The sequence below is a fragment of the Chamaea fasciata genome, unplaced genomic scaffold (assembly GCF_029207755.1).
Source record: "Chamaea fasciata isolate MVZ Bird 193981 ecotype frontalis unplaced genomic scaffold, bChaFas1.0.hap1 SCAF_7, whole genome shotgun sequence".
Classification (NCBI taxonomy): Eukaryota; Metazoa; Chordata; class Aves; order Passeriformes; family Sylviidae; genus Chamaea; species Chamaea fasciata.
Genome location: NW_027094092.1, coordinates 36,106,068 through 36,122,025, shown reverse-complemented (window position 1 = coordinate 36,122,025; position 15,958 = coordinate 36,106,068).

The following is a 15,958-nucleotide window of genomic DNA, read 5'->3' as shown; positions in this document are numbered from 1 at the left end:
TGTCAGTGCCAACAGGGGCACAAGTTTATGGGACAATTGGTAACAGAACACAAATACTACTTGTGTGAAAACTACTGTGCGTTTAACTACATGGAAATTAGCGTGTAGTGGCAGGCTAACAACACAGTGAGCACCATATCATTACAAGATTATAGCCTTCCAAACCACAAGGCAAGAATACAGGTTATATGCTAATTCGTTTTGGATCCTCTAAAGGTAATTACATGGTAATCTCCATGTAGTTACATGGTGTTTAATAGGAAACCCTATTAACTAATCATATAATTAAAGAGTAATTGCAAGATACTCCTTCCTTGTGACACCCATGGTGGCCAGATAAATTAAAAGTGATAGAACTTCACAGCATAACCTGTTCCTGTTACCAGACTTCAGGGCAACATCATGTCTCTCAAGACATTGAGGTAGATGGGAAAATGTACCAATAGTCAGGGTGCTAATCATTTGCTCAATACACAGAAAATAGCACCTCACCAGAACCACCGTTTGTTTCCACAAAAATTACTAGGAAGGGAACCTCGTCATGTTCTTGGTATTTTCCTCACTTGATTTTCTTCTTTCCTTTTTCTCCCCACTTTTGCCTATAATTTTGGTTTCTGTAGCTTCTCAGTCACAGCCATCCTGTCTTTTCTCTCAGCATGTTTAAGACACATGGAGTCAGCTCTTGCTCCATTACCATCACTTTTTTCCCCTTTTCTTCCTCTAACAAACTTTTCAGTACTTTCACTACTATGTTTTTTAATGTGAAAACTTCATCAACTTTTTCCTTCCTTTTTCTTTCCCTTCTTCTGCTTTCTTTTCCTAAGACTCTCACTGTTTCCTCTCCTTTTTGCAGACGATACTGCCATGCAAATGATAAAGTTATTCAAACCCTCTCCTCAGACTTTCCAAAGCCATAACTACAGCCAGCGAGGCTCCTCCATCTTTGTTCCATTATTCAGGCATCATTTTTGCCTGGCTTCAGCAGAAGTTGCTCACTGCTGCCACAGTCTTTTCTCCAGAATGATACTTAAGACAACCTTTCTAGTGCCTCCTGAGAGGGCACAACACTGACCCCAGCAAAAGCTGCACAGCACAGCCAGCTGGAAAGAGGTGGACAAGCAGTGCAGACCAGCACACAGTGCTGGCCAATTTCAAAATGCCTCTCACGTGAACCACTGAAGTTGCAAAAACGGCTTCATTCCAGAGTGGACTGAAAAATTGGAATTTCCCACAAAAGAGCATTTAAAATCCACTAAATCAAAACATTTCATTCTTGTTTTCACTTTTTTTTTTTTAAAATTCTATCTTTTATCTTGTGCCAACTAAAATTTGTTATATAATGGCATCCTCTACAGCAAAATACAAAAGCAAAATTTAAAAAAAAAATCAAAATCCATGTCCTCAGCACCATTCAGTTTCAATGAACAAGCATTTTTCCGAAGAAAAACATCTTCCCAGAAGTTTCCAACCATATGCAATACTAAGCCTGTTTCAGGACTTCCCCAGCCTACTGGGGATTCAGAAATCACCATTCAAAAATGTGAAAGCAAGTGAAACATTAGATTAATAAACTGCGAAGAGCTCAATGTGCAATCATCCATGACTGTGAAAGGACTGTGGACTCTGTTTAGTTTCAAAATACCAAGTCCCATTCACTGCTCTAATGAAGCCCAAACCTCAAAAAGTTGCCAAGCCCCAAAGTAAGGAAAGAAATGCTCCCACCTTTTTCTTTTTTGACAAAATTCATTCTGCCTAATCAGAGCACAGCACCAGCAGTGGATGCTGCTCCATCCTCACAGCGGGAAACAAAATAAAGATGGGTATGAATTCCAGAGGGAAGGAAAGCTCCTGCAAGCTTCACCATGGTAGAACCCCACACTAAGGTAAAAAAAAAAACTATGGCTGAGTACAATGTTACAGGAACACTGAGAGACAGGATTAAAGTTCTGTCCACAAAATCAGGGTAGACAAAAGCGAGTAAAAGTGATGATGGGTGGTGGGATTCAATACAATCACCTCTATTGTCACCTTTCACTTTTTTATGTCACATTTGTTCACTGCTTTTTATACAGGTCTAGAGCTGGATTTATGCAACAATAACCAAGGACCCTGGGGAGTCTGCTGTTATCCTAGAACTGCCCACTGCAGCCATAAGAGTCAACTGTGCAAAGAGGGGGAAGAGAGCAGGTGAGTGCATAGAAAAAGGATCAATTTGCTCTTTTTACTCTGCTAAGCTTCTCTGACACCTTGGTGGGAAGATACATCCGCTTCTGTCCTCCCACCTGAGGGGGTTTAAAGAAACATGACAGACTGGATCAAGTTCATTGTGCCAGTGAACCAGTGATGCTAGGAAGTGCCATTCCTTTCAGTAAACTTGGCCCACAATGGCTGACTGTGTAGCTGCTAGCAGGGAAAACACAATGCCTAAAAAGTTTGAAGGTAGAGGTAACATCTTTCATTAGACCAACTGGTAGAGCTGGAAAGGCTGGACAAACTTTTGCGTTTCTTCAGTTCTACAGCAACATCAGAATGGTGAGTTTATACTGGAGCTTCTGTTTCTTGAATGGCTGTTTCTTGATCAGCTTTCCACAGCTCTCCCCGCTGACACCCTGAGATACTCCCTCCACCTGCAAACTTCACGTTGCCTATATTGTTGGTCTACCACGACTGTAATAGTCTCAAGCAGAGGCAGCCTCACATTGCACTGCCATCACCTGCAGTCTGAGACAGGTGTGCATGAAGGTTGGTACCCAGTCAGGCTCAGTGTAACCCCTTGGATACACCCCACTGTGAATCACAGGTCACAGGGCAAGGGGCTGGATTTCGTGTGAGGGTATCACACCCATGGCACTGTTAGCATGCCAAATTATACCATCAGCCCTAACTAAACAATGCGGGGTGCTTGCATTTGTCTTTCAGCTAAATTTGTCTGTATTTCAGTCCCATATCTCCTACATTCTCCTTAGAATCTCCTAATTCTTCAAAATACAGGTTCAGAGGGCATTGTGAAGCTAAAGAGAAGGGGAGGGAAGTGCAAAAATCACTGCATTTATGGCCACTGCTACCTTGGCATTGGAAGGGGAGAGAGGCAGTGGGCAAAACAGACAAAGCCCTCCCAAGTCTCATGGCAGGTTTACTTCCTGATCTCTGAGCACCTCATGGTTGTTCAGAAAGAAGAAAACAAAAGCCTGTGTCAGGAGAGTTCCCTGAAAGAGAATGTGACACTGAAAAATTATGTCTGATTGTGAGGCATTTTGGCAGTGAAACAAGTCTGCTGGGCCAGCACATTCACACCACAGAGCCGTTCCCACGTGTTCAGCACTACATGGGCAGCTTGCTAACTAACGGTTCCCTCAGAGCAGGGAACCTATTAGCATATGGACTTGGCATCCAGGTTAGTCAGTGCTGACTCAAATGTCTACACAATTAAGTAAAGCTAAGCAGGAAGCATGAGTAGCTCACAGTATTACTTCAATTTGGAGATAACAAAGACTTATTAATTAAGAATAGCAATTACTAGAATAAAAAAGGTTATGAACTCTTTTCTTCACTATAAAAGTCTGTATACGAGTCTGCATGCTGTGCTGACATTGACACTTTTCAGAAAGGCAAGTCCATTTTATTAGCATTCAGAAATAAGCTTCCAAGGCAGACTGTGGCTTAGTGAAAGACAGTGGAGTGCAGAGATTATTCTCTCCATCACTGCTTCTCTTTCCAGGAGCATTGGGAGCATTATGACCCAGTCCCACAACACCCACTTCTGCCCCAAAGCTGTGACATTGGTGCCTTCTGTCTCCCCACCCTGTGTAGGTCTGGGTCACTGCCTTAGAAGCTGTGGAGCTGTGGGATTCCAGACACAACCCAGGAGGGAGCAGAAGAGAGGAGCAGCATTGCTCCTCACAGGCAGAGGGTATGTCATTCTCTGAGCTCCCAAAACAACTTTTACTCACTGATCTGATTAATTTCAAATATCGATTATCGCATAATTTATTAAATAGTTACAAAATCTCCAGAAACCCTGGGGATACTGTGACTAAGGAGCAGCCAGCAGCTGGTGAAATGTACCAAGGTCAGAATCAGGTGCACGAATGCAAAGGGAAACCTGCTGGAGATTTGGAAAACTGGTGCTTTTCTAATCTGTGTGAACAGTCAGTCACCCTGGGATCTCAGGCTGGAAAGGACATATACATGAAGAGTACAAGAACCTGATGATGAACTTTAAGAACTGCACTGAACTTAAGATCACTCTGAGCTAGTATTTGCTCTTGATTTTTTTACTCACCTTCATTTTCATTTGCCTAGAGAGGCACATTAAGAAATAAAATCTGTTTTTAAGTAGTCACCATTTTGAGACACATATCAGCTGCATTTTAGACACTCTGACCTCTTTCCCCCCCTTAGAAATAAAGCCAGAAAAGGCCAGTGATGACTGAATTATCTCTTTATAGCATCATCTAGTGTCAGCTGAAGTCTGTGAGAGCTGTTTGAAAGGTGTCACAGGAGAGGAACCTTATGGTGTCTGAAGTCATCTGTTTTCAAGCTGTGTAAAAGTGTTTTGCTCTTCACAGTAATTTATCAATACTTGCTTAGCTTTAATTATCCCAAATTGTGCAAATACACCAAGAACTCACATGGTCAGTTCCTTAGTCACTGACTCAGATCCCTATTTTGATAATGCGCCCTCTCCAATGCTGTGTGAAGCAGCCGGTTAGAGAAGAGACTTAAAATTAAAAAATCTTAAAAAAAGATTTTAAACTTTCCATTAATTCACACTGTGCAGAAGAATCAATACTCAGCAAATGTCCAGGTGCCCTGACAGGCCATATGCAGACTGTGCCAACTTGATTATCATAATTTCTTTAGTAGATATGCCATGCATATAAGGAGGTATATCATGCATGAAAGTATACTGGAAAGAAAGAGGAAGTAACTTCTTCATCAAAGCTCCAAGCCACAAAGAAGTAACCTTGAAACACAAATCGAGGAGGTGAAAATGTAAGCTCTAAGAAATCACATCTCAGCATGGAAAAGGAAAAAAGTATTGGTAACCGACATCAGAAAAATCTGGATGACAGGACGGCAGACTAAGGCCATCATTCTAATGCAAAATCATAAAGGAAATCTAGGTACTGGCTTTGACTCTTTAAATTGTTCACAGTCAATGGTGACCTTCCAGGACTGGGTTCCCTGTTCAGCATTTCACTGTCTCGTTGTATTGAAAAGATATTTTCCCTGACGTTTGCAGAGTTTTGTCCACTACCTGATATCTTGACAGAAAATACAGGTATTGACAGCAGATAAAAAAAAAAAGGGGGGGGGGGGGGGGGGAAGCAAACTCAAAGGTATTTTCTCACTTCTCTGAAAACAAACAAAAAACCCTCAAACAAAAATTCTTCTTTTTTTTAAATTATGTATTAAACAGTATGTGCTTATTAATAAATTACAAGGCAAACAGATGTAGAAGTCACTTTCAATGTGCTGTTGAAGGTGTTCATGTCAATGAGAAAAGCAGAAGAATTTTTAGACGATTGTTTGCATGAGATAAATACTAAAATAAGGGCATGCTAAGCAACTTTGAAAGAGAAGTGATGGACTGTTCCCTATTGTTTTGAAAGAACATCTGGCAGTACTTGTTCATACACACTTAAGGTGACTTTTTCTCATTAAAAGTGATTTCCACTCCAAGTTTCCAAACCAATTGCTTGACACCCTCCTATTCTATAAAAATTACATAAGCCACACCGAGATGGCTGAATTGATATGAACAACATTATTTTAATAGGAGTATCCCAATTGTTCTATGAAAATAATAGTAAATCACAAACTTATTTCTTGTTTTACTATCTCTTGCATATCAGAAAGAGTAACTGAGCATTCAACCCACAGGAGCTTACTGTTGTAATCATGGTGAAAAGAAAAGAACCCAAAGGCATTGCAGCAGCCCTCTTGTTAGAGAGTAGAAATGAGCCGGACACAGAGTTCTTGTTTATCACAGCATGAAAAGGGTCCTGGTTTATTCCTCTTATAGCCTAGCCATCCTGACTCCAACTAGTCACTGACTGGTTACAGCAAGCTCCTACTGTAGGTTTCCCTTGCAGCCTGCGACTGCTGGGTATGTCCTGCTAAACTATGACCGCATGTATTGGTTTGCAGACTCTGAATGCAGGCTTTTACCTGCCTAGACTACACAGGTTCTAACAACAGGCTCTAACTGCAGACCCAGACTGACCTCACAGCAGTGATTCTCTCCCCAGGATCCTTCTTCTTTGTGGTCCTCACGTTCATGATCCTCCATGATGATCCTTTCACCAGCTAACCCACTCCCTTTCATCACATTTATCTCTATTGGCTGTAGCTGTGATTCATCAGGGGCAAGGCTGTATAGGGTAATTAACACAGCTGTTACTTATCAGGGATGAGGTCACCTGTATTCCCTTCTCCTACACAAAGAAATAGGAAAATAGAACTCTTCAAAAGTGGTGAGGTTTGGCCTTGATTTATTTATTTCAGCTAAAGAAGGTATCTCTTATCTTACAGCTCTTTTAGAAGTACATTTTGTTCTCCAAGACAAACTCAAGGTTGTCAAGGGGGACAGCAGAAACCTGTGCCACATGCGGGGCGCAGGCAGTGACACCAGCGATGCCCAGGTGCTAGCAGTTAGCAGGGATGCACAGTCAGGCCTGTATGCAAAGTAAATATGACAGCACAGAGGCTTCAGGTGGAATATTACTAGGCACATACATAAATAAATGTACCAAGTATTGTGTCTTTATACAGAAGTAGCTCTACGAACACCTTACTGCTGTATGTGTGCTGGAATTACAGGCAGAGAGTGATCTGGGCTGAAAAATCTTCCTGTTTTGGTAGCATGGTTTGCATTCCTTCTTACAGACAGGTTTACATCTCTTCACAGGCATTCAGTTAGTTCAGGCCTGTTCGTTCCCTGGAGCAGAGATTCTTTTGTATGCCAAATTTGAGTACGTGGGTATTTTTGGTAGAAACATTATACCATCAAGATATGCAGGCATCAAGTATTAGGATGCAAATGAAGATTACATCTTTGTACAAACTGTATTCAAGGCAATCCTACTGGAGACCGAGACAATTCCAGTACTTTCAAGTAGTTTTTTTTAACATTATAAAATTGGGCTAAAGCCCAATTCTCCTCCTCTGAATGACAATTACCTGAGCCAAGCCGTGATCTGTGCCATCTCCTTGTATTTCATTTGAGCAATGTAAGAGAGGATTTCGCAGCCAGAAGTTTCCTTGCCTCTGCTGCTAACATTTGCTTTGTATTTGTTTCTTTAGTAGAAGAAGACTACTTCTTCTAAAGTAGTAGTAGTAGAAGTTCTACTTCTACTGTATTGATTTTTGTAGATCTCAGAGGAAGACCCCAGAGGCATCTGATCAAGCCACCTCCAAACTGGACAAAAAGAACAGAGGTTGCAAGGCAAATCTCTTATTCAGTGCTTTACTGAGCCACACCAGGTGTGCTTTACAAAGGGAGAGGAGGAAGATTACTCTCTTTTCCTTTTCAAAATCACACTATTAAGATAAGCTGGGCAAAAATAACGTTATAAATGTACATTGTAGTGTTCCATGAAATTGCAAGCTTGCAGAAAAGAATGCTACATAAATATAGTCACAAATCAATTAGTTGGATTTAGAAGCAATTATATATGGTATATATTCTATTACTATACACTTAGGAAAAGATCTGAGGTAATTTATTTATTTTTGTCACAGGATTTTAAATTAGTGCATATATTTTAACAATGGCCTGGTATAAAATATACCAAAATTTAGAATAAAAATCCTTAAGAAATAAGATGCAATTCATTCCAGTTTGAAAATCAAAGCCTTCATATTACCAATTCTGTTTTGAAAATGTAAGGAAAATGTATATATATTTTAAAATAACACAAAAACGTCTTGAAAAAAGCTTATTTTAACATGTTGTACGGGTAGGCATGTAAATCTGAAATTACCAAGGAACATAAGTTTCTTGGCATCTGTCATACAGATAAAGCCAAGAAAAATAAGGGTGTTTTCTGGTAAAGAACTAAATTAATGGAATCTACCTCAAATGACTATACTGCTTGGGTTGGTACATTCTGAAAGTCTTCACCCAAATGCTGCTGCCAGTTCCAAAGCCTCCTGCTATTTAGAACTTAAGAATTAGCTCAATGTTCTCCGTTGAATAACTGAGGCATTTAAAGAAAACAGAAAAAGTAAGAACCAGGCAGGTTTGGTTGGTTTTTTTGTTTTGTTTGGGTTTGGTTTTGGTTTTGTTTTGTTTTTTTTTAAAGAATGAAAGGCAGAAGAAAAGTCAATGAAAAGGAAGTCACTGACTTTTCATGGGGAAAATTTTTTATGAACAAAAGTGTTCACGTCCCATGTATCTGCCTCTCTGTGAATGTAGTTTACATGTTTTGTGTGTTTAGCTACAAAAAAGTACTTCAGCAAATTTCTAAGAAATAGAATCTGATTTTTAAAATCCTATTCCTATTGAAGATAATCAAGAGATGAACTGCTATGTGTTACTTCATTCTGTAACAGCCACTCAAAAAGACAATCTTGATGGAGCAGAAGAACCAGGCAATGGCAGTCACCCCTCCACAAAATTGCTTGCACTGAAGAGTTTAGCACTGTGACTTCGATATTAAAAAGGTGATTCTACATGACACAACAGCTCAACAACATAACTCTGATTTCTAAGGTGCTTTCAATGCAGAATGAACCTTACAGATAAAATTCCTGCCCCAAGTCACTTACTTCCTTTCATATTAATAAAGGCTGTTATTTCATCTCCTAATGGAGTAGTGAGATTAAAGTTATGAAAGGAAACATCTAATTTTGGGAAGTTATGTCAAGAAGGGTGATTCTCATAGTCATTATGAGAAAAAAAGTCACAGTTCTCTTTGAAAGGGAATAACTAGGTCAGATTCCTAAGTCAGAGAATTACTGCATTAGTTACATGTGCGAGAGTTCCCTGTACAACCACAGTTTTGCAGTTTGCTCTTCCTTGCCTCCTAATGAAAAACATGCAGCTATTAGGACATTTTTCTTTAAAAAAACCCTGCATTTAGTTTGCAAACACACACAGAGACTTCTGTATATCTCTCTATTTCTGCATACTCATAAGTCCTCAGCTTTGCATGCAGAACTTCATTCCCTGCTGAAACTGTAACCACATCCCACTTTGATCCAGTGTGGCACCCAAAAAAACCATACCTGACACATACATCTTGCACCAGTTCCAAGGAGGGGGCAGGAAGTGCTGGGCAGGCCACAAAATGGTAACACCTGGCTTTGATTTACAACCTCCAGAGCATTAAATAGTGAAAGCCATATGGAAGCAGCAGGGATGGGCCATGCCCTTACCATGGGCTCTGGGAGATGAGCCTTGCTCAGCCTGTCATTGAACCCCAGTGCTGTGGCCCATTCCTAGCCTAATGTCTCCCAAGGGGTCACTTGGTTAGGAAAATTTCTCATACCAAGAAATACTAGAAAAAGCGCCTCCATTTTAGAGCTCTTTCTCAGTGAATTAAGGAGGCTGAGTTTTCCCTTTCAAGACATTTTGTGTTTTGAGCCTCTGTAACACAAGGAAAGGGGTTGGTCAAGGTGTATACAACAAACACCAAGATGCACACAATGTCTTGGAATCCATATGAGACCCTTTAGCAGGACCACCTCAATCCCTGCCCCCAGCTGGGAGGAACCAGCAGGGCCCACAGCAGAGCAGCACTGCCCACACGTGCTTTGCGTGGAGCTAGAAATATAATTCAACTGCATCTGACCCTCTGAAAGCAGTGTGATCATCTGCTGTCAGATCACTTGACGTTGCTTACACCAAGACAACAGCAGAAGAAGACAAAATGACAAACACTGGTAATGAGCTCTGGTAACACAAGCTCCTGGACGAAGGCTTTGACAGTATTTCTGCTCTTGTGGAACCTCCGCTTCACAGGAAAATCTTCCAATGTAGCTCATTAAAAGAGTAAAAAATGCTCAAAACTCCCTTCAAGGAAGTAAGGCTTAAAGTGAGCCAGGCAGAGGTTTCCTGGGCAAGATGATGAATCAGTATAACTTCTGCAGTGCATGCCTCCCCCATGCATACACAGAGCTGTGCACCTCAGGCTGGAGGTCAGTCAATGATTTTTGGACCATGTGCCAAAATAAACTCCCATATGTCTTGTGCGAAAAAATCTCTGGAGGTTAAAATGCAGCAGTTTCAAGAGCTGAATATAATAGTTTGTGTACAGTCATGACAAAAAATTGATCTTAATCAAAGTGAAAAAATCCTCTTGAAGAGTTTGCCATTTATTGCTAGGAAACTTCACTGCTGCTGTCTTGTCAAGCTGTTACGTGGCCCTCTACAGAAACAGAGTGATTCCGTTCTCCCCAACCCATCACAGGAGTGTAAAGAATTCTTTTTTACAACTAGGGATTAGTTATCATTGTATTTCTAATTTGCGGAGAGATCATTACTAAGAGCTTGGCTATGAGATACAGGCAACTCACCTTCTCTATGCTACCATGCAAACAAGAAATCTACCTCTCCACAATTTATCTGACCCCTTTCTGGCTCCATGGATGCCAGGCTCCATTATTTTATATTTTACTGGCACTAAGAGAGCAGAGGTTATAGAAAATATACATTTCATATGGCCCATCAGAAACGATAAAACTTTATCACAAACAATTTTCTGAGTTTTCTTTCTTAGTTGAACATATTAAACACTGCTAATTTTTAAAAGAAAATAGTTCTTTTAAAGATTATGAACACACTTTCAAAATAATTTGAAGACCAATAGAAGCATTAGAAACATCTTCACATTTTGCTCCAAGTCATGCTTGACAAGGACACATTAGAATAGTAAAGGTTTATTCAAAACTTAAGAGTTACTTAAACAGAAACCAACCAAATGTGTACTCCTTCTATTTTTGCAGTTAAACCCCAGTGGAAATCAGGAGAGATACTGATTTCAAGACGAACCTGTTTCTGGCCATTGCCAAGCTGTCAGCAACAGTGGTAGCACCTCTGGGATAATGTAGTTAAGAAGGGGAAAAAAGAGTTATTGGGCAGAAGCAATTTGCAGCCAGAGAACAAAGAATATGTGAGAGGAACAACACTGCAGACACCAAGGCCAGTGAAGAAGGAGGGGCAGGAGATGCTCCAGACACCAGAGCAGAGATTCCCCTGCAGCCCATGAGGAAGACCATGGTGAGGCATCTGTGACCCTGGAGCCCATGGACATCCAAGGTGGAGCAGAGATCCACCTGCAACCCGTGGAGGACCTCATGCAGAAACAGGTGACCCTGTGTGAATCCCATGCTGGAGGAGGCTCCCGGCAGGACATGTGGTGCCATGGACGATCCACACTGGAACAGTCTGTTCCTGATGGACTACACCACATGGAAGGGACCTCCACTGGAGCAGTTCATGAAAAGCTGCACCATGTTGGAAGGCCTCACTTTGGAGAAATTTGTGGATGACTGCCTGTCTCCTGCTGGAACAGGTGAAGAGCATGCAGAATCCTCTCCCTTATGAGGAAAGGGCAACAGAAACATGTGATGAACTGACTGGAGCTCCCATTCCCAGTCATCCCATGTGGCTGTTGGGGAGGAGGTAGAGAATTCAGGAGTGAAGCTGACCCCAGGAAGAAAGGAAGGATGAATGAAAAGTGCTTCAAGATTTGGCTGTATTTCTCATCATCTTGGGCTGATTTTATTGGTAATAAATTAAACTAATTTTGACAAATTGAGTCTGTTCTGCCTGTGACTGTAACCAGCGAGTGATCTCTCCCTGTACTTTTCTTGAAGTCACAAGGCTTCCGTTATATTTTCTCACCCATTTCATGTTCAAATATAGCTTGGCAAGCTATTTCCTCATACCATTTTGTTGACCCTTAGCTGTGTCTGTGTCCCAAGAGGTCCAAATAAGTCCTTAATGAGAGTGGACAGCTCTGCCACACTCTCCCAGGGTCCATGCAGAGATCCTTCCAAAGCAGTAGAGCCACAAGGGTAAGGTGTCATTTCCAGAGGTCATTCTTAGTGCAGGATTTTATCTTGGGAATTGTAACACTGGAGGGTCATGTGTTGCCTGCAAATAACGCTGCATTACTCAAATGCAAAGCAAATTAAAGCAGAGATCAAAGCCTGTAAGAACTGCAAGGCTTGCTCCAGGTGCAGAACGTGAATACAGTCCCCGAGTATTACACACAGCAACTGTCCTCCTAACAGAACAGCAGCAGCCAACAAACACTGACCAGCACCAGCCCTGGCAGGGACATCGTACCGTCTGATAAGAAGCACCAACACACTATGGAGTAAACAGATCCCTGTTTTCCCAGGGAGAGCAGATAACAATGTGAAGAACAAACATTTCAGTGAGTCACTTCCTGTGTTAGACATGCAAACCTATGGTCTAAAAGTTCAATGCTGACACATTCAGGGTGTGACTTTGCTCAATAGCAAATCACAGAATGAGTTTGGAGTTCTCTTAAGAGGCAAAAACTGCAAAAACGGTTATTTGAATGCCGCTGGCTCCTCCAGGGCCAGTGAAAGAACATGCTGCATCCAGAACTTGGGTTCTGGATGTCTTTTCATGATCCTTAACCATAACCATTAACTCATGTGGTTTTCAGTTCTAAGGATTGCATTTTATCTGCCACAGATCTTTATTTTTTCCATGCCAATGACAGTAAGGTTAAATAAAGAAATTCATATACTCAAAGAAAGAGAGCTTCATGTTGCTTGTGGATTTGTATTCTCAAGGTATGATTAGCAACTGGTTAGAAGAGTTCCTATCTGACTATCCAAAATTATGTCCAATTGGTATCTTTCCTTCTGGTGACTGTAGTTCTTAATTCAGAGAATAAAGAACAACCCTATCACTGACCATGATGTTGTTTTAAAGAAGATGATATAATCTCACGTCAAAACACAAAATTCCCTCTAGGAGCCCCTGTACATAAATCTTTTTATCTTTATCTGAGGAACCAACAGTAGTGAAGTACTGGAAATGGAAATGTGAAACCTTATAGAAAAAAAATAACTGGAATAGAATGAAACTTCAAGTTACTGCATATTAAGCTCAGGTACTGTAATTCAGCAAGGTATTAAAAATTTTCCTGACACTTGGTATCACCTAAGTGTAAGGCAAAGTGCTTTGCAGTGATTATATATCTTGTTACTGCATTCAACTTCAGCTCCTGTGATAGAGACAGCTAAAATGCTTTAATAAATGATCACCCTGGGATGGCACATTATCTGATGTGAAACAGACTGACCAAGAAGTGAGACATCCCATTGCTCAAGAAACATTCTGTATCAATTGTTTTCAACTACTCACTTGTAAATACATTTTTCAGTTGCTACCCTAAATTGCAGAAATAGTGTCATAAATGAGGGCTCCTGATGCTTCGCTGAGTCCTGTCACTTCTCTGAAGCACCAGGACCAACACAACCCCAGGTGCCAGGCATCCCAGGTCAGATGGCTATACTTTTATACCAGAAGTGGGAAAGATAAATTTCCCATTTTATTTCTGACCATATGATGTTTTATTTCCTTTCATATGGCAGTCACATTTACGAGCGAATAAAACATCCCCTGCTTTGCCCTGACCCATCTGCGTTTCTTAAAAATGCAACCCTGCTTATATTTTTTGCTGTGCCAAACAAAATCCTATTGCTTCCTGGCATGAGGTCATTCCAGGCAAATACTGGTACGTCATCTCTCTTCCCTCCTGTCACCTGCTACTGCAGATTCATACTCAGGATTCTGCACATAGGCACTGATGGGGAATAATACATAACTTCTCTGAGTCACATTCTTTGTGAAAATGGCAGACCTTTTCAGGTAGTGAAAAGCAATCCATTTCAACAGCAAAGACCTTGTCCAAACATCTTAAATACTATTACTTTCTTAGAAAAATATATTTTTAAAAATCTACAAATGGAAGTACTTTAAATAAATAACTCTAGAGTACGATGTTTTCAATGTTCACAAGCTGCAAACTCTAAATAATGAACAGGCATTTTATCAGCAGTTTCATTATGTTTTGATGAAGATGTATATCCCATCAGGGTAACAAAATCAACAATTCACTAAGACAGTGACTGTAATTTTCTGTATTAACTCTACAGGGAAGAAGGTATTCAGCATCAAACAGCTCTGTTGTTTCTTTCTCTAGAGGAATAACTTTTTGGATGAATTATTAATAGGCAAGAAAAACTGCTTTACAAAGAGAAGTTTATTTACACTATCAAGAAATTAAGACAAAAGTGATGCAGCACTGTCTATGCTGATAAGAAATGCATTTTTTAAAAAGTGCTAACATGTTACAACTCACAGGTTTTCTAAAAGCTTAGGATATTAAGGCATTACAAAAGAGATGCCAGTAGTGCTGGCATTCATGACCAAATGTAGGGTTGGTTTCCAAAGCCAAGGTGTATTTTCCCAGCCTTTGAACACTTGCTTTAAAATCTAACTCTCCAAAATAGCCATTGGGCCCCATTATCCTGCAGAGGGAAGTGCAGAGGCCACAAGGTACCACAGACAAAAGCCTGTATATATGGAAATCCTTCCTCTAAAAAGACACATGTGGAGAGTTCCCAATTCAGCAAATAAGTCAATGTGGAAATTCATTCTTGCTTGTCTGACCAGCTACAGACTCATCTCACATCACCCTCAAATGCCTACTGCTGAGCAGGAAAGCGTTCAGGCTCCTGAACTTCACCTAGCACTTTAAGGAGATAAAAAATATTTGCAACATTTACACAGTGGACAAACACTCCAAAATTACATCTACCGAATGTGGGTTTGGCTAAATAAGGTAATTTCTCACCCTGTTTATTCTTCCTAAATATGCAGCAAAATTGGGCTTTTAAAAATATATTGTAGCACTTCTTCCATAATTATTTGGGGGAAAAAGTTGACTCTCATAGTAAAAAGTACTTATAAGAATCATTAGAAAGTCATAAGCTAAACTTTTCAGAAAAAGTAACCAGAAGTTAGTATTTTTAATACAGACCTTGTTTAGTAACAGGAAGCATACATGGCGTAGGCAAGTGTAGGGAGTCTCCTGCCTTTCTCTCAAAGAAACGAGAAAACCTCTGGACCACAGGAAATAACACAAATTTTAGAAAACCCCAGTGGTATGAGGGAAAACACTTCAAATAAATCTGTACGCTCTCAAAACAATGTTAAAGGACAGCAGATGTTCTTCCCCCCACTTGCTTGTTCGGAGACACACATTCCCTAAAAGAAGTCCTTTATTTGCATTGATTAAAGTGGGTATTCAGATCCAGGCTAATACAAATGGAGAAACTGAGACAAATAGGTGCAGAAGAAAGGACAGGCTGTGCCCATCCTCTTCTAGCTGAAAAACACCCACCCTCTCTGAACACACAAAGATAATGGAAAAATACAGACCTTTGAATATACTTTTTATTCAGACTTTAGTATGTTTAAAATGTAAAACAGAGCCTGCAAAAACAAAAAAAGGCAAGTCTTAAATTTTAGACCAAAAACTGCTTTGGGAATTACTTTTTTCTTTTGCTGCTTTGTGATATGTGGCTGACAAACCAGTGCCTTGGCTGAAATGCTGCCAAAATAAAATGTAATCATCATTCTAACTCCTGCCATTGTAAGTCAATTCTGAAATTAAATCAGCAATTCAGATTCATCTTATGGTCAACTGTTCTTAAGCAAGAGGCTTTCCCCCAGCCATTTCCACCAGGAAGCATTTCTTAAATAAAAAAATGGCAACAATATAGGCCCAGATGTGGCTGTGAGGAAATAAAATTGCATGTGGGTATCTAAATCCAAATGCAAAATCCCAGAGCTTTATCTCAAATTTCTAGGCATCTAAAATGCCAGGTACTAATCTAAGAATTGATAATTTTATTCATAGCCTCATTAGATAAAAGCAATCAATAAGGCTGGGAACAA